This window comes from Pleurodeles waltl, chromosome 11 (genome assembly GCF_031143425.1).
Source record: "Pleurodeles waltl isolate 20211129_DDA chromosome 11, aPleWal1.hap1.20221129, whole genome shotgun sequence".
In the NCBI taxonomy this organism is placed as follows: domain Eukaryota; kingdom Metazoa; phylum Chordata; class Amphibia; order Caudata; family Salamandridae; genus Pleurodeles; species Pleurodeles waltl.
In genome coordinates, this window is record NC_090450.1 from 631,091,250 (window position 1) to 631,110,502 (window position 19,253).

Below are 19,253 nucleotides of genomic sequence, written 5' to 3' on the forward strand. Positions count from 1 at the left end.
ATGTGTGCTTGTAGATGAATATGTTAGAAGTATTCTGGAGGCAGAGTTATGAGGTCTTTGTGGTCTTTTCATAGTAGATAGAGGAGATCTATGGTATAGGCCTGTTCGACTGTTTCATCCTTGGCGTGGTCTCCCTTAACTTTTTGCCTCTGTTTCCCAGGTTGTTGATGTGTGCTGGACTCTGATGTTGCTGTTTTTGTTACTCTGGGCACTTTACCACTGCTAACCAGTGCTAAAGTGCAAGTGCTCCTTTACAAAATGTGTATGCAATTGGTTTATCCATGATTTGCATATTTGATTTACTAGTAAGTCCCTAGTAAAGTGCACTAGAGGTGCCAGTGCCTGTAAACCAAATGCTACTAGTGGGCCTGCAGCACTGGTTGTGCCACACACATAAGTAGCTCTGTAATCATGTCTCAGACCTACCACTGCAGTGTCTGTGTGTGCAGTTTTAACTGTAAATTCAATTTGGCAAGTGTACCCACTTGTCAGGCCTAAACCATCCCTTTTCTTACATGTCAGACACCCCTAAGGTAGGCCCTAGGTATCACCAAGGGCAGGGTGCAGTGTATGGTTAAGGTAGGACATATAGGGGGTCATTCTGACCTCGGCGGTAAAAGGCCCTTACCGCCGGTCAGAAGTCCGCCATACTACCGCCGCGGCCGCGGTAGACCGCCACGGTCATTCTGACCACCAACTGTGAAACCGCCAAAAATCCGACATCCAAGGAAGGCCGCCACATCAGCGGGCCGCGGAAAACTGAAGATGACCAAACCTCCACCGTCACGCCAACACAAACACGCCCATGCCATTCTGACCCACGAATCCACGCGGCGGTCTTTCAACCGCGGTAATCCATTGGCGGTACACACCGCCGCGCTCAAAATACACACACAGCTCCAAAACACTGCCACATTGGACATTTTGAAATACGCACACCTGACACACATACAAACAACACTCCCACACATCCAATCAACTATAAAACACACACCCACATCACCCACAAACCCCCACTAGTTGGAAATCGGAGCGAAGGCGAGAGCGAGAGCGAGAGATAGCGATAGCGAGCACAGCATTAGAAAACCCCAACACACACAGGAACACAACTTCATCACCCACACCACATCTACGCACACATCACCACATATCACCACGCACATCACCACAAACACCACCCCACACCTCATCCACACCACCCCATGGCACCCCAAAGACACCCAAGGTTTTCGGACCAAGAACTCCGGGTCATGGTTGAGGAAATCATGAGGGTTGAGCCCCAGCTCTTCGGCACACAGGTGCAGCACACCACCATAGCAAGGAAGGCTGAACTATGGCAAAGGATCGTAGACAGGGTCAACCCTGTGGGACAGCATCCCAGAAATCGGGAAGATATCAGAAAGCGATGGAACGACCTACGGGGGAAGGTGCGCTCGATGATCTCCAGGCACAACATCGCTGTGCAGAAGACTGGCGGCGGACCCCCACCCACCCCACCCCAATTCACAGCATGGGAGCAAGAGGTGGTAAACATCCTGCATCCTGATGGCCTCGCTGGAGTAGGCGGAGGAATGGACTCTGGTAAGTAGAATCTCAACTACTTCACCCCCCCCCAAACACCAGCATGCCAACCCCCCCCTCACCCCCAGTCTCACCCCCCAGCACATAACCTCCCTGCCAATGTCTCACCAGCACAACCCACCCTAAACAACACCAACCCCTGAATGCCAACACAAACCATAGACAGCCACCACCAAAGCATGACCATTGCACATACCCATACACGCCCCCCCAACCCTCACAACACCTCCCACAAGGGAATCCCAGCACTGGGGGACAAGGGCACCCAAAATGCACGCCATGGCACACACAGAAACAATAACCATACTCCTTTACCCCTGCAGGGCCCGAACGACAACACACCGCCACGGAGGGTCCAGAGATGTCCATCCCACCCCCAGAACAGGCCCCCAGCGAGGACAGCAGCTGTGTCGACCTAGAACCTGACGACCAGCCCGGACCATCGGGGACCTCTGGACAGTCGGTTCCCCACACACAGGCCACAGCAGACCCAAACCCCTCTGGGAACACCAGCACAGCTCCCACCCAGCGGGCCCATGCCTCTGTCCCACGGACGCGTCAATCAGCGGTGTGTCCGCCACTACAGGGCACCCAGGCTGACCCAACACCCCAACAACAACAGGGACCTGGGGGCAGTGGTAGTGGGCACACCGTCCAGGGGACAGAGGCCCAGGGAAACAGGGCAACTGGGAGGGCTGCTGTGCGACAGGGGGGGGAGGACAGGCCCAGGGAACCGACTCTCCAAGAGGCCCTCACCACCATCATGGGAGCGTATCATCACTCCCAGGAGACGATGGCGACGGTACTGGCCAGGTTCACCGAGATCCAGGCACAGCAGGAGGAACGGTACATGGGGTTCAGCAATGAACTCCGGGCCATCGCTACCGCAATGGGGACCATAGTCCAGGCCCTAAACCGCATTGAAACCACATTGCGGGACCATGTGGCACCGCAAAGGGCCCCTGTCACTAGCCAGGAACAGCCTACCACCTCCGCCGGCGCTAGTGGTCAGGAGGCCCCCACAGAACGACGGGACACCAGAACCCCACCTCCTGCTGAAGAACAAACACCCCGCAAGAGGAACCTGAGATCTCAAAGGAAGACAGAGTAGGATGCCAAGACCCCCGCCAGTCTAATATCCCCCCGGATGTCATTCCACTGTCCCACAGTGTCACCCTGTCCAACCTTGAACTGCCCCTGCTCCATCCTTCCACTGCCATATGAACAATGCACCTGTGCGACCGAGAACTGGACTCTGCCATGGACATAACTCCACCCTCACCCTTCACCGTTTAATATCATGTACCAAAATATAGCACTAAAAATAAATCACTCATTGCACATAAATCATTCTGGAGTCAGCCTGTATTATTTACAAATGTATAACACATTACTTATCAATAATGTTCTGTTATATATGTGTGGACAACATACCGATGTCAATAAGCATTAGTCCATGGGCTAACCAGGCAGAAGTCACGCAGTGGGTCAAACAGCACTGAAAAGGGAAGGGAAAAGTAAACTTCAGGTTAAAAGAACTGGGGGGAAATACTCAAAGTAAAGATGCAGGGGGCATTCACTAAATGGTAAATGGCGTGGGTGATTCCTACCTGTGTGCTACTGAAAATACTGTAGGATAACTCTGTCCCTGTTGTCTGGGTCGTCCTCTTCGTCTTCCTCCTCTTCACTCTCCGCAGGCTCCACAGCTGCTTCAACACCACCATCTGGACCATCCTCCTGCAGGAAGGGCACCTGACGTCGCAATGCCAGATTGTGAAGCATACAGCAGGCCAATATGATCAGGCACACCTTCTTTGGTGAGTACATCAGGGATCCCCCTGTCATATGTAGGCACCTAAACCTGGCCTTCAGGAGGCCAAAGGTTCTTTCAATGACCCTCCGAGTTCGCCCATGGGCCTCATTGTACCGTTCCTCTGCCCTGGTCCGGGGATTCCTCACTGGGGTCAATAGCCAAGGCAGGTTGGGGTAACCAGAGTCACCAATTAGCCACACACGTTGTCTCTGTAGCTGTTCCATCACATAAGGGATGCTGCTATTTCGCATCACATACGCGTCATGCACTGACCCAGGGAACTTGGCATTCACATGGGAGATGTACTGGTCAGCCAAACAGACCACCTGGACGTTCATCGAATGGTAACTTTTCCTGTTTCTGTACACCTGCTCATCGTCTTTTGGGGGTACTAAAGCCACATGGGTCCCATCAATGGCACCAATTATGTTGGGGATATGTCCAAGGGCATAAAAATCACCCTTCACAGTGGCCAAATCAACCTCCTCAGGGAATACAATGTAGCGCTGCATGTGTTTCGTCAGGGCAGACAACACTCTAGACAAGATTTTTTAAAACATAGGCTGAGACATTCCAGATGACATGGCCACTGTTGTCTGAAATGAGCCACTTGCCAAAAAATGGAGGACTGACAGAACCTGCACTAGAGGGGGAATTCCTGTGGGTTGGCGGATGGGGGACATCAGGTCTGGCTCCAGCTGGGCACACAGTTCATGTATAGTGGCTCGGTCAAGCCGGTATCGTAGTATGATGTGGCGTTCTTCCATTGTCGACAGGTCCACCAGCGGGCGGTACACGCGAGGATTCATCCTTCTCCTCGCAAGTCCCAGCGGACGGTGCCTAGGAAGGACAACATGGAGCACAGAGTCAAGCAAGTCACAGGTACGTTCACCACTGCATGCACAGTACACGAAAAGGTATGGATGGCTATGTTTGGATGTGTGGCAATGCAAGGCCTAGGCCTGTGTGACGCAGTTGAAATTAAGCCATGTGGGCCCTTGAAATGGCGGCTGCCTGACCGGTGAAGTGGGACAATGGGATGTGAGGTCAATGCACTGGCGTGGCACACCGTGGCGGTAGGCGGTCGAAGACCGCTATACGAACCCGCATTGGTTAACATTGAACCCTATGGGATTCAGGAGCCAATGACGATGTGCGCCGGCGGTCGCGGTACGCACCGCCGCGGTACGCACCGCCGCGGCCGTGACCGCCATTTTCTATCTGCCTAATCACTCGATACCTGATCATCCACAGGAGAGGACCTATACTGCAAGTGCTGCTGTGACCTCGGTCTGGAAGTGACAATGGCTGCTGCGACTGGGGAAAGGGCCCCTGCCTTCACGTCTGAAGAGTTGGAGAAACTAGTGGATGGGGTCCTCCCCCAGTATGCGCTACTCTACGGTCCTTCAGACCAACAGGTGAGTACACTGAGTGCACATTGAATGGGTTATGGCTGTGTGGAGTGGGGTGGATGTAAGTTGTTGGGGTGGGGAGAAAATGAGGACTGCAACGCACGACAGATGAGAGAATGGGCCACATGGCAAGGTTGGGGAGGGGGGGGCATGTACTCCAAACATGCCGAAAATTCACGTTTTCTCTTTCCCACCCTGTACATGTCTAACAGGTGAGCGCCCATCAGAAAATCGACATTTGGCGAGCCATCGCCAAGGAAGTCCGGGCCCTGGGGGTCTACACCAGACGGGGCACCCACTGGATCCTGGCGGTGGCCTACCCTGATTTGGATGGGCGCTTGAGGACATCACAGCAGACACAAGGGGGTGAGTACCTGCACATTCTGCTATCCTTAAGCGCAGTTGAGGCATCTGGGTGGGGGAGGAGGGCCGTGGGTGACACTAGGCCAGGGCGCTTTCTGTAGTGTAGTCCCCTCCCTTAGACATGGCCCTGTGCCCCCGCCCCCCACCTCTGTAGGGTGCCAAGTACAGCTATCCATGGTCCTGCATCACCCATGTGCGCGTCTGTTGTCCCTAGACCTGTTGGCCTAGTCAGAAGTACTGAGTAGTGTACCCCAATTTCGCGGCTTAGTGCATGAGGCACCTGTGTCTGTCCTCTCCGCCAACGGTATTGACAAGGCATACACTCAACTTTGTATTATTTCTCCCCCCACCCTTATTCTTTGTCTTCTTGTGCATCAGCATCATCAGGCGGAGGAGAATTGGCGTCGGAGCGCGAGGGAGCTGCAAGTCACAATGCCCCGGTGGGCACTGGAACAGACACCGAGGGCACCAGTGATCCGGAGGGCGAGGGGAGCACCACAACGGGGACCGGTGAAGACACCAGCGACACGGACACGTCCTCGTTTGGGAGCTCCCTAGCGGGGGCGGCAACATCCGGACCCCCCGCCTCCACAGGTACAGCCGCCACCCAGCGCTCCAGCTCCGCCCTCCCAGCAGCCCCTCAGCCTTCGCTCCGTGCCCGCTCGCCCAGGAAGGCGGGCGTCTCCTTCGCCCCAGGCACCTCAGCCCCTGCCCCAGTTACCCCTGCTGCCCTCAGTGCGGAGCTCATTGACCTCGTGAGGACGCTCATTGTTGGGCAGACTACCCTTTTGAATGCCATCCAGGGGGTGGAAAGGGAGGTGCATCGGAGCAATGCCTACCTGGAGGGCATTCATTCGGGTCAGGCTGCCCATCAACGATCGTTCACTGCTCTGGCCTCAGCACTGACGGCAGCCATTGTCCCTGTCTCCAGCCTCCCTCTTCTAACTGCCTCCACCCTTTCTCTGTCTCCTGTCCCTCAGCCTATCCCATCCACACCATCAGACCAGCCTGCACACACCTCAACACCCAAGGCCAGATCATCCAGACACAAGCACCACAGGACACACAAGCATTCACCACAGCAACACCCAGATGCAGACATTCCAACAGTCACTACCACCTCTGTGTCCCCCTCCTCCTCGTCTCCCTCCTCCTTCCCTGTGACGTCTACACTCACACCTGCATGCACACCACCATCAGCCAGTGCTTCCATCACCAGCACACCCTCCACTACAGTCCTCACACGTGCAGTCACCACCCCCACTGCCATCTACACGTCCCCTGTGTCCTCTCCCACTGTGTCTGTCACCCCCTCTTCCAAGACACATAAACGCAGGCAGACACCCAAACAACAGCCAACCACCTCACGACAGCCTACGCCTCAGTCACCTGCACCCAAAGACAGCACACCTGACTCTCCTACAACCACATCCTCTTCCTCCACTTCCATCACCACTACTCCTACCCTTTACCTTGGTCCTAAGAAATGTTACCTCTCTAATCTTAACCTCTTTCCCTCCCCTGACCCACCCCCTCCATCGGTTAAGAGTCCCAAGAGCACCTCAGCCACCACCAGCCCAGCTTCGAGGGTCCAAGTGGTGCATGGCTTCTGGAGTCCACCCTTTGGCGGCAGTGACACTTCACTGAGCAGCAAGGGGACATCCAGCCCACCCCCAGGCAAGAGGACACGTAAAGTGAAGGGCCGCCGTGAGAGGACTGAGACGGCTGCCCCCAAGCAGCCAACAACGGCCACTTCACCTGCCACAACAGCCAGGGGAGGCAAGGGCCCGAGAGCCCCATCTAAGGAGCGAAAGGGCAGCAGGGCGGAGAGGTCATCCATCAGGAGCGCGGAGCAGGAGGGCCCCGCAAGCCCCATCCCGCCTGCAAGGGACGACAGCAAAGGGCCCAGGACTCCGTCCCCGAAGGGGCCTGCCACTGCACATTCGGAGGGCGAGTGATCAGGGTGTCCAGCCCAGGTCTGGCTCCCTAGACTTCCTGGAAGAGCACCGCTGAAGAGGGCCCCGCCGTGCAGAAGAGCACCGCTGAACAGGGCCCCGCCGTGAAGACAGGCACCGCTGAAGAGGGCCCCGCCGTGCAGAAGAGCACCGCTGAACAGGGCCCCGCCGTGCAGAAGAGCACCGCTGAACAGGGCCCCGCCGTGAAGACAGGCACCGCTGAACAGGGCCCCGCCGTGAAGACAGGCACCGCTGAACAGGGCCCCGCCGTGAAGACAGGCACCGCTGAACAGAGCCCCGCCGTGCAGAAGAGCACCGCTGAACAGGGCCCCGCCGTGAAGACAGGCACCGCTGAAGAGGGCCCCGCCGTGCAGAAGAGCACCGCTGAAGAGGGCCCCGCCGTGCAGAGGAGCACCGCTGAACAGGGCCCTGCCGTGCAGAAGAGCACCGCTGAACAGGGCCCCGCCGTGAAGACAGGCACCGCTGAAGAGGGCCCCGCCGTGCAGAAGAGCACCGCTGAACAGGGCCCGTCGTGCAGAAGAGCACCGCTGAACAGGGCCCCGCCGTGCAGAAGAGCACCGCTGAACAGGGCCCCGCCGTGAAGACAGGCACCGCTGAAGAGGGCCCCGCCGTGCAGAAGAGCACCGCTGAACAGGGCCCCGGCGTGCAGAAGAGCACCGCTGAACAGGGCCCCGCCGTGAAGACAGGCACCGCTGAACAGGGCCCCGCCGTGCAGAAGAGCACCGCTGAAGAGGGCCCCGCCGTGCAGAAGAGCACCGCTGAACAGGGCCCCGCCATGCAGAAGAGCACCGCTGAACAGGGCCCCGCCGTGCAGAAGAGCACCGCTGAACAGGGCCCCGCCGTGAAGACAGGCACCACTGAACAGGGCCCCGCCGTCTCAAGCACCGCTCCGCTGGGCCCCTCCTGTCAAGCACCGCTCCGCTGGGCCGTTCCTGTCAAGCACCGCTCCACTGGGCCCCGCCGTCTCAAGCACCGCTCCGCTAGGCCCTTCCTGTCAAGCACCGCTCCGCTGGGCCCCGCCGTCTCAAGCACCGCTCCGCTGGGCCCCGCCGTCTCATGCACCGCTCTGCTGGGCCCCGCCGTCTCATGCACCGCTCCGCTGGGCCCTTCCTGTCAAGCACCGCTCCGCTGGGCCCCGCCGTCTCAAGCACCGCTCCGCTGGGCCCTTCCTGTCAAGCACCGCTCCGCTGGGCCCCTCCTGTCAAGCACAGCTCCGCTGGGCCCTTCCTGTCAAGCACCGCTCCGCTGGGCCCCGCCGTCTCAAGCACCGCTCCGCTGGGCCCCTCCTGTCAAGCACCGCTCCGCTGGGCCCTTCCTGTCAAGCACCGCTCCGCTGGGCCCCGCCGTGTCAAGCACCGGTCCGCTGGGCCCCTCCTGTCAAGCACTCCCCAGGATATGGCAGTGGGCATGGTGGCCCCTTCGTGGGTCTGGCGTCGTGGACTCATGTGGCTGAGGTGCCCCCCCTTCCCTTCCCCCTGAGGTGCCTGTAGTTTTGTCATCAGATGCCCCTGCAGTGTTCTCTCCAAAGGACTCAGGTCTCGTGTGTGGACTTTGCCCTTGTGTTGCTACACTTTGGCCCACGGACAAATCGTTACTACGTAAAATGTGCAGGACTGATTTCTGCAGTTGTCCACTGCTGTGTATATTGACTTTTTAAATGTAAATATTCTGGCTAGTTGACCAATACTTATCGGAGGCTATTTTGGACATAAATATTTATTGACAATTTTGAAATGTCATTGCATTTTTTACGGGGGTTTGGTTGGTGTCACTGTGACTTGTTGCTCTGCATTGATGTGTACATATTGGGGGGGAGGGGGGTTGCATATGTGTGTGCCCGTAACCTTTCGTCCTCCCCCCTCCCGTGTGTCGTAGGTGCTGTACTCACCGTTGACGTCTGCGCCGGAGTTCGTACTCGTGGTAGATGAGCAGGTAGACGAGAGCAGGTATGATGTTCAATTCGGGTTCCATGCTGTCCTCCGTACTCGTGGAGTGCGTAGAGGTGAGCGTTTTCACATTCGTAGTCTGTTTCCGCCGTGTTTTTATCGGCGGGGCTCCCGCCCCGGAAAAGGTGGCGGATTGGTGGGTCATGATAGTGTGGGCGGTACATTGTCTGCCGCCTGGCTGTTGGCGGTGACCGCCGCGCTGTTTGTCGGTCCCGCCATGGCGGTCGGAGTGTTAATGTGGCGGGCTGTGTTGGCGGTTCCCGCCAGGGTCAGAATTACATTTTTTGGACCGCCGGCCTGTTGGCGATTTGGCTGCCGCTTTATCACCGACCGCCAGGGTTAGAATCACCCCCATAGTAAGGTGTTTTATATGTCCTGACAGTGAAATATTGTTAAATCCGTTTTTCACTGTTGCAAGGCCTGTCCCTCTCATACCTTAACAAGGGGGCTACCTATAAATATGATTAAAGTGTAGATTCCCTTTGGGAGCAGATAGACATGTGGAGTTTGGGGTCTCTGAGCTCACAATTTAAAAATGCACCTTTTAGTAAAGTTGATTTTAAAATTGTGTGTTTGAAAAATGCCACTTTTAGAAAGTGAGTATTTTCTTGCTTATACCATTTCTGTGACTCTGCCTGTTTGTGGATTGCCTGTCTGGGTCAGTTTGACAGCTGGGCTGGTTTCACCTCACACTAGACAGTGGCACAAAGGGAGCTGGGGTGTAGTCAGCATTTCCTGATGAACCATCTGTGCTAGGAGGGGGGGGAGTGGCCATTCACACCTAAAAGGGCTGTGCCTGCCCTCACACAATGCAGTCTCCAACACCCCTGGTGAGTGTCTGGGGCCTGGCCTGGGCAAGGCAGGATTTCACATTTAAGAGAGACTTTGTTTTGAAGTAGGCCTACTTCAAAGTAGAAATTGGGTATAAGAAGGGCATCCAAAACCACAGACTTTAGAACACTTCTGGAAACCAAGAGGAACCTCTGCCTGGAGAAGGGATGAAGAGCTGAGGAAGAAGAGCTGCCTGTGACTGTGCTTTGTGGAGCTATCCTGCAGTTGCTGCTTCTGCCAGAGTAAGAGGGCAAAGACTGGACTTTGCGTGCCTTCCATCTTGTGAAGATCTCCAAAGGGTTGATTTAGAGCTTGCCTCCTGTTGTTTGAAGTCTCAGGGACAGCAAAGACTTCTCTCTGCCAGCACCTGGAGTCTCTGGAGAGGCTACTACTATGCCCTGTGGTGCCCATCCAGTTCCTGGGACCCTGAAAGGAGAAGCTGGCAGCCTAAGAGGAAGAAATTCACGCACAGAGTGCCGTGCGGGGAAAAAATCAACACGACTCCGATCTGTGGCTGGGAAATCGACGCGCTGTCGGCTTCGCAGCTGAAAATTGATGCTCGTCTGTAATGCGACCGAAGAATCGATGCACAGAGCTGGAGAAACGACGTGCAGCATCGCTGACAGAGGCTGGGAGATCGCAACCCGTGCTGCGTGGTTTTCAGATCATCGGGCGGCTGGATTTCTGACGCAAACAACGCTGGGCAGGTAAAAACAACGCAAGACCTGCCCGGACCCAAGAGTGCTGACTGGATCGACGCATCGCTCTCCTGCGGAGGGAAGAAACGACGTGCCCGACCCAACGAAAGGGGAAACAGCTCAAGGTCTTGCTCATGAGTGAAATTGACGCATCGCAAGCCCTTTTTGACGCACATTTGTGCGTTCAGGTTTTTTTTTGGCACACCCAAGGTACATTTTCATGCTAACAGTGTTAGTGTGTGTTTTACACTACATAAAGACTCTTTTTGCTTTTAATTGATAACTTGACTTTTGTATTGTGGATTTTTGTTGTTTTGGTCTTGTTTTGTTTAGATAAATATTTTCTATTTTTCTAAAACTGTGTTGTGTCATTTTGTAGTGTTTTCATTAAGTTACTGTGTGTGTTGGTACAAATACTTTACACCCAGCACTCTGAAGTTAAGCCTATTGCGCGTGCCAAGCTACCAAGGGGGTAAGCAGGGGTTAGCTGAGGGTGATTCTCTTTTCCCTGAATAGAATGAGGGTCCTTGCTTGGACGGGGGTCTTTGGGACTGTTTTTGTTCTATTTTTGCTGATCCCTTGATTGACTTTTCTTGAACTTCATTTGGGAACTTGTTTTCTACCTTTGGAACTTTACACTTTTTACTCTTCATCATGTCTCAATCTAGAGATGCATCAGCTGGAGCTGCTTTTGATTTGGAAAAATTGGAGAGCTATGCAGTAGCTCAGTTGAAGCAGTTTTGTGGAGATTTGGCCTGTCCCATTAAGAGCTCTTCCAAGAAAGAAGAGCTGCAAAAGGCGCTGAGGGACAAAGAAGCTTAGGGGCACACAGAGGAGAAGCAGGGTGAGGAGGAAGGGGTGCAAGTCATTCACAATGATGTAGTGAATGGGTCTGTTATGCCTAGGGAGAGAGACTTCAGGGCAGGCAGCAGTGTGTCCTCCAAGGGTCTGGCACCTGAAGAGTTACAGGACAGACAGGCAGAGAGGGAATACCAATTGGAGTTGAAAAAGTTCGATCTAAACATGGAGATGGAAAGGGAGATGGATCAGAGAAGTTTGGCCATTGAGAAAAGGAAGATGCAGCTGGCTCATAAGCTTAGCTTGAAGGAGTTAGACCAGAGGAGCAAGTCTAGCAGAGATGGTGGCAGCAATCCCACAGTGCAGCCTGAGAGGAGGGTGCACATTCCAAAACACCTAAGAAAGGATTGCAAGAGGGAGGATGATACATACTTGTGGTTCAATTGGTATGAATCTGCTCTCCACGTGAACCTGGTCCCTGAAGCTCATTGAGGGGCTTGTCTGTGGAAGCACTCTGAGGTAGAGGGAAGGGATACACTGACAGCCCTATGGGGTGCTCAGAATCTCACCTACTCTAGCATGAAGGATGCTCTACTCACAAGGTATGGTCTCACCCTTAAGCAGTACAAGGATAAGTTTAGCTCCTACAAGAAGAAGGATGCCAAACATGGTTGGAATGTGTTGATTCTTATTGCAGGTCACTGGGTGGTTGGGTGAAGGGCAGTAAGGTAACTACGTATGAGGGGCTTTACAATATGATTGCTTGGGAGCACTTGTACAGTTTATGTTTTCCAGAGCTACACCAGCACCTGATTGACAGCAAGCTGACGGATCCCAGGAAGCTTGCACAGGAAGCGGACCGCTGGGAGAGCACCAGGGTCCAAAAGAGGTATGGGGGAGACCACGCCAAGGGCGGGCAGAGTCCCTCTCAGAAGAAAGGGGGGTAAGGGTAAACAGGGGGAGTTATCTAAAGGGCCCCCAACTGATTCCCAGGGCAAGGATTCCCAACCCCCAAATGAGAGGAAGCCATGGTTCTCCAAAGGGAAGCCAGTGGCAGGTGGTCCCCCACATAAGTGCTATGCATGTGACCAGATGGGTCATGTGAGGGGGGACCCCAAATGCCCAAAAGTACACTGGCACCAACTGGTGTGTCGTCCCAGGGTTTGGCCGGTGTAACGCTTGGGGAGGAGTTGGTTTCAGGTGGGTGGGAGCCAGCTGAGGTGACCCTTGTCTCACTAGAGAAAATTGAGATGGTCCAGAGAACCCTTGTGCCTGAGAACACTAAGAAGTACAGGCAGTGGGTGACCATCAATGGACAGAGGGTGGAGGCTCTGGGAGACACAGGAGCCAGCGTGACTACAGTGAGGAGTCAGCTGGTGTCTGAAGAGCAGATAGATCCACGGGTACTTCACCAAGTAGTTGCAGTGCACAACTCGGAGTGCCTGTGCAGAGTGGCGCAGGGTCCTTTTGAATGGGGGGGGGTCTCAAGTTCCTTGTAGGTAGCTGTGGGTCCAACCATGCCTGTTGATTGTTTGCTAGGCAATGACCTGGAGGATTCCCCTTGGAAGGAGGTGGAACACAGGTCTCACTTGGAGATGTTGGGTCTGCCTGGGTGGGTATGCGTATCCACTCGGTCAATGGCAGCCAGTCAGGGTAATCAAGAGCCCCTGGAGCCTGAAACAGTGGCCCAAAAAGAGGAAGTGGGGCATGGGAAACCGGCCCCAGAAGTTCCCACTGTCCAGGAGGAGGCAGAGCCTGAGGGTGACACCCCGGAGCCTACAGGGGGCTGAACTGGGGGAGGTCCCTGAGCTGTCGCAGTGGAAGCAGGAAGGGGGTCCACCAGGGAACCATTCTGTGCAGCACAGAAGACATGCCCTACTCTGGAGGGTTTGCGGCAGCAGGCTACAGACAAGGCGGCCGGCAAGGAGCCAGGATCACACCTGATTTATTGGGAGGATGACCTCCTGTATAGCGAACCTAAGGTTCCAGAGCCTGGGTCAGCCCATGTGCTGGTGGTACCCCAGTGCTTCAGGGCCTTCCTACCCGGGTTGGCTCATGATGTGCCTTTAGCTGGACATTTGGGGCGGGACAAGACCTTTGAGAGGCTCCTAATGTGCAGGCACTCAGATGCACATTGCAGGTCTTGTCAGACTTGCCCGGCAAGTGGCAAGAGTGGGGGGAAATTTAAGGCTCCCCTCCAACATTTACCTGTTGTCAGTACTCCCTTTGAGAGATTAGGCATTGACATTGTGGTGCCTCTGGATCCCAAGACAGCCATGGGCAGCAGGATCATCCTGGTCTTGGTGGACCATGCCACCCGGTACCCAGAAGCAATTCCTTTGAGATCAATCACTTCCCCTGTGGTGGGTCGTGCTTTGATGGGGGGTTTCACCTGCATGGGGTTCTCCAAGGAAGTGGTATCTGACAGGGGTACCAACTTCATATCCATGTATATGAAGTCTCTGTGGAAGGAGTGTGAGGTAACCTACAAGTTCACCACCCTTTAACACCCCCAAAGTAATGGTCTGGTTGAGAGATTCAACCACACCTTGAAAGGCATGATCATGGGCCTGTCAGAGCCCTTGAGGCGGAAGTGGGACGTCCTCTTGCCATGCCTTCTGTTCGCCTACAGGGAGGTGCCTCAAAAGGGACTTGGGTTTAGTCCCTTTGAGCTGATTTGTGGCCACCCTGTGAGGGAACCTTCAGGTCTGGTGAAGGAGGCTTTGGAAAAAGCTCCTAATAACCCCCCCCCACCCCCTCAGGATGTATTCATTTACATGCTGGCTTTGAGAAACCAGACAGCCCGCTTCAGGAGTCTCGCACAGGAGAACCTGGAAGCAAGCCAGGAGGACATGAAACGCTGGTATGACCAGAATGCCACTCTGGTAGAGTTTCAACCTGGACAAACAGTGTGGGTGATGGCCCCAGTGGGACCTAGGGCACTCCAGGATAAGTGGACCTGGCCATTTGAGTTGGTGGAGCACAAGAGCGAAGTCACCTACCTGGTGGACTTCCAGTCTCCAAGGAACCTTTTAATGGTCCTGCATGTCAATCGCCTCAAACCTCACTTTGAGCGGACAGAACTGTCCATGCTCCTTGCCACAGATGACGGGGTGGAGGAGGAGAGTGAGCCTCTTCCCGACCTCCTGTCTGCAGGAGAAAAAGATGGGTCAGTGGAGGGAGTGATCCTCTCTCCCTCCCTGACTGAGGAGCAGCAAGTTGACTCTCACCATGTTTCGGGACAGTTTGCCTCACTGTTTTCCCTGGTCCCAGGAGTCACACACTTGTGCACACATGATGTGGAAACTGGGGACAGTACACCTATTAAACAAAAAGTTTACAGGGTGACTGACACGGTCAGGGCATGCATTAAGGATGAAGTGTCCAAAATGCTTACCCTAGGGGTTATTGAGCAGTCCAGCAGTCCTTGGGCCAGCCCAGTGGTATTGGTCCCAAAGGCTGCTGCACCTGGTGCCACTCCAGAACTCAGGTTTTGTGTGGACTGCCGGGTATTCAATGCGGTCAGCAAGACCGACGCACTCCCCATCCCCTGAGCTGATGAGCTCATTGACCGGTTGGGAGCTGCTAAGTACCTCAGCACGTTTGACTTAACATCTGAGTGCTGGCAGATTGCCTTAATTGAGGGGGCCAAGGAGAGGTCAGCATTCTCTACCCCAGATGGACACTTTCATTTTAAATTCATGCCATTTGGGATGAAGAATGCCCCTGCCACCTTTCAGAGGTTGGTCAACCAGGTGTTGGCTGGGCTGGATGAGTTCAGTGCCGCCTACCTGGATGACATTGCTGTTTTCAGTTCCACATGGGAGGAACACCTACAACACCTCTGGAGAGTGTTAGAGGCCCTGCAGAAGGCAGGCCTCACTATTAAGGCATGCAAGTGCCAAATAGGGCAGGGTTCTGTGGTGTACTTAGGACACCAGGTGGGGAGTGGCCAGGTGGCACCCCTACAGCCTAAGATTCATACAATTCTGGCTTGGGAGCCTCCGAAGACCCAGACTGAAGTGAGAGCCTTCTTAGGTCTCAGAGGATACTGCAGGAGGTTTGTCAAGGGTTTTGGTACCATTGTTACCCCCTTGACTGAGTTGACCTCGAAGAAGCAACCCAGGAAAGTGATCTGGACAGAGGCTTGCCAGGACGCTTTTGATGCCCTGAAGGCTGCCATGTGCACAGCAGCTGTGCTAAAGGCACCTGACTACTCCAAGGAGTTTGTTGTGCAAACAGACACCTCAGAGCATGGTGTTGGAGCAGTACTCTCACAGCTTAATGAAGAGGGCCTAGATCAACCCGTAGCCTTCATTAGCAGGAGGTTACTTCCCAGGGAACGTAGGTGGAGTGCCATAGAACATGAAGCGTTTGCTGTGGTCCGGGCACTGAAGAAGCTAAGACCTTCTTGTTTGGGACTCACTTCCGAATTCAGACCGACCACAGGCCCCTCAGATGGTTAATGCAGATGAGGGGTTAGAATCCAAAACTCTTGAGGCGGTCCATTTCCCTACAGAGGATGGACTTTACGGTGGAACACCGTCCTGGTACATAGCACGCCAATGCTGATGGTCTGTCCAGGTGCTTCCGCTTTAGTGATCAGAACTCCCATGAAGTTGGACAGTTGCTCCACACTTTCAGCTGGGGTAGACACGTGTTAGACTTTTCATCCTTGGCGTGGTCTCCCTCAATGCTAAACCATCTAGTGCAATGCAGTACTTGAACTTTTACATGAATGCACTTGAGTGTGTATTATTAGATTCACTCAAATGCCTTCACGGGACAATCTGCCACAATGTCTTAGTCAGGCTGACCCTCAGTTTGAAGAAGGAGTGGGAGATATTTCAAGAACCACCTACCCACTTGACATGTGGGAAGACCTAAGGAATGCCAGCTCTGCCCTTATGATTCAGAGGGCATGGCGTTTTTCACACGTATATGGTTTTACCACACCTACTACATAATCCTCGTTTGCTTGCACAGTATGCATATATCAGTAAAAATATTTTTCTAGCCCAAACAGATCATCAGTTATTTCAAAAAAGCACCATGTGGTGCAGCACGACAGACCCTTTACCAAAGTTAACTGGTCAACTTTCAGCTGCTCATTGCTGTATTCAAATTTTAAACTAGTACTGCTGAGGTGAAACGTTTACCCAGACAGCATTGATCTGCAGTAAAATAAAATAGTGGAAAAATACTTCCAAATAAATGTGCTGCATTATGCGGTATTAATTGCAATTTAGTGCCATTCATTTATTTGTCCCTGCATTGTTACACAATTCCAGTGGCACTGCTTATTGTCACGCACTCAGCTGGTCCCACACTGCAGAGACAACCCTGGAGCCAATGCTGGACCTCCGCAACATCTCAAGACAAAGCAAGAACCAGGGGCAGTACTCCTAGATCCAGCAGTGTTGAGAGGGGAAAGGACAAAATAAGAAAAAGAAACTTGCAGTATTTGATCTGCTCAGCAATGGTACTACTCTGCTTCACAGCATGCATAACTCCTGAGACCTTCTGAGTATGCAAACATGGACGTTTACTGGACCAGCATCTTTGGTTTTGTGAAGACGCAAAACACTGGGAATAACAAGAAGAGGCAATTAACAGAAATATACTAGCAAGTCTCTACATAAATTACAATGCATAGTGTTGGACCTGGCTTTTTGACAGGGTCATCCCCAAACTTTTTGCCTTCCTCCTTCTCTTTTTCTGACCTCATTTTTGCTGGTTTTTAGACTCTGCGCACTTTACCACTGCTAACCAGTGCTAAAGTGCATATGCTCTCTCCCTTAAAACATGGTAACCTTGAATCATACCTGATTGGACTATTAATGTACTTATAAGTCCCTAGTAAGGTGCACTTTTTGTGCATAGGGCTGGTAAATTAAATGCTACTAGTGGGCCTGCAGCACTGGTTGTGCCACCCACTTAAGTAGCCCCCTTTCCTTGTCTCAGGCCTGCCATTGCAAGGCCTGTGTGTGCAGTTCCACTGCCACCTCGACTTGGCATTTAAAAGTACTTGACAAGCCTAGAACTCCCCTTTTTCTACATATAAGTCACCCTTAATGTGTGCCCTAGGTAACCCCTAGAGCAGGGTGCTGTGTAGATAAAAGGCAGGACATATACCTGTGTAGTTATATGTCCTGGTAGTGTAAAACTCCTAAATTCGTTTTTACACTACTGTGGGGCCTGCTTCCTTCATAGGCTAACAATGGGGCTGCCCTCATACACTGTTGAAGTGGCAGCTGCTGATCTGAAAGGAGCAGGAAGGTCATATTTAGTATGGCCAGAATGGTAATACAAAATCCTGCTGACTGGTGAAGTCGGATTTAATATTACTATTCTAGAAATGCCACTTTTAGAAAGTGAGCATTTCTTTGCACTTAAATCTTTCTGTGCCTTACAATCCACGTCTGGCTGGGCTTGGTTGACAGCTCCTTGTGCATTCACTCAGACACACCCCAAACACAGGGTACTCAGCCTCACTTGCATACATCTGCATTTTGAATGGGTCTTCCTGGGCTGGGAGGGTGGAGGGCCTGCTCTCACACAAAGGACTGCCACACCCCCTACTGGGACCCTGGCAGACAGGATTGAACTGAAAGAGGACCTGGTGCACTTCTTAGCCACTCTTTGAAGTCTCCCCCACTTCAAAGGCACATTTGGGTATAAAACAGGGCCTCTGCCCTACCTCATCAGACACTTGCTGGAGAAGAAACCGGAACCAGAAACTACATCCTGCCAAGAAGAACTGCCTGGCTGCTCAAAGGACTCACCTGTCTGCTTTCTACAAAGGACTGCTGTCTTGCTGTTGCCCTGCTGCCTTGCTGAACTCTTGTCTGGCTGTGAAAGTGCTCTCCAAGGGCTTGGATAGAGCTTGCCTCCTGTTCCCTGAAGTCTCAGGACCAAAAAGACTTCTTCCTTTCACTTGGACGCTCCGTGCGCCGAAAAATTTCGACGCACAGCTTGCTTCGCGGCGAGAAAAACGCCGCACACCGACGCTGATCGACGCGACGCCCTCGGGACGATCGAGACTTCGACGCACAACCTCGCAAGGACAAAGCCGCCCGACTTTCCAGGAGAAATCGACGCGACGCCTACCGTGAGTGCGAAACTTTGACGCACGGCCTCGCAAGGACAACGCCGCCCGACTTCCAAGGAGAAATCGACGCGACGCCTGCCGTGAGACCAAACTTTCGACGCACGGCCTCGCAAGGACAACGCCGCCCGACTTCCAAGGAGAAATCGACGCGACGCCTACCGTGAGATCGAAACTTCGACGCGCAGCCCCGCAGAACGACGCGCAGCCGGAAAACAAGCAGGAGAATCCACGCACAGACCCGGGACATCTGGTAATCCCCGCGATCCACAAAAAGAGACTGTCTGCGCGCCGGAAAACGACGCCCAACTTCCCCGCGTGGAAAAGAACGACGCAAGTCGGTGTGTGCTGAGAGGAAATCGACGCACACCCCCCTTTTTCCACGCATCTCTTCACCTGTGGCCCGCTGAGGAGATTTTCCACCAGAAACCAGGTACTTTGTGCTTGAAAGACACTTTATTACATTCTAAAGACTTAAGACCCTTTATATCACTTTCCTGTGATAGTTCAACAATTTTCCATTGCCTCTTTATTCTTTTTTGACCTACAATTATCTTGATAAATATTATATATTTTTCTAAACACTGTGTGGTGTATTTTTGTGGTGCTATATGGTGGTATTGTATGATTTATTGCACAAATACTTTACACATTGCCTTCTAAGTTAAGCCTGACTGCTCGTGCCAAGCTACCAGAGGGTGGGCACAGGATAATCTTGGATAGTGTG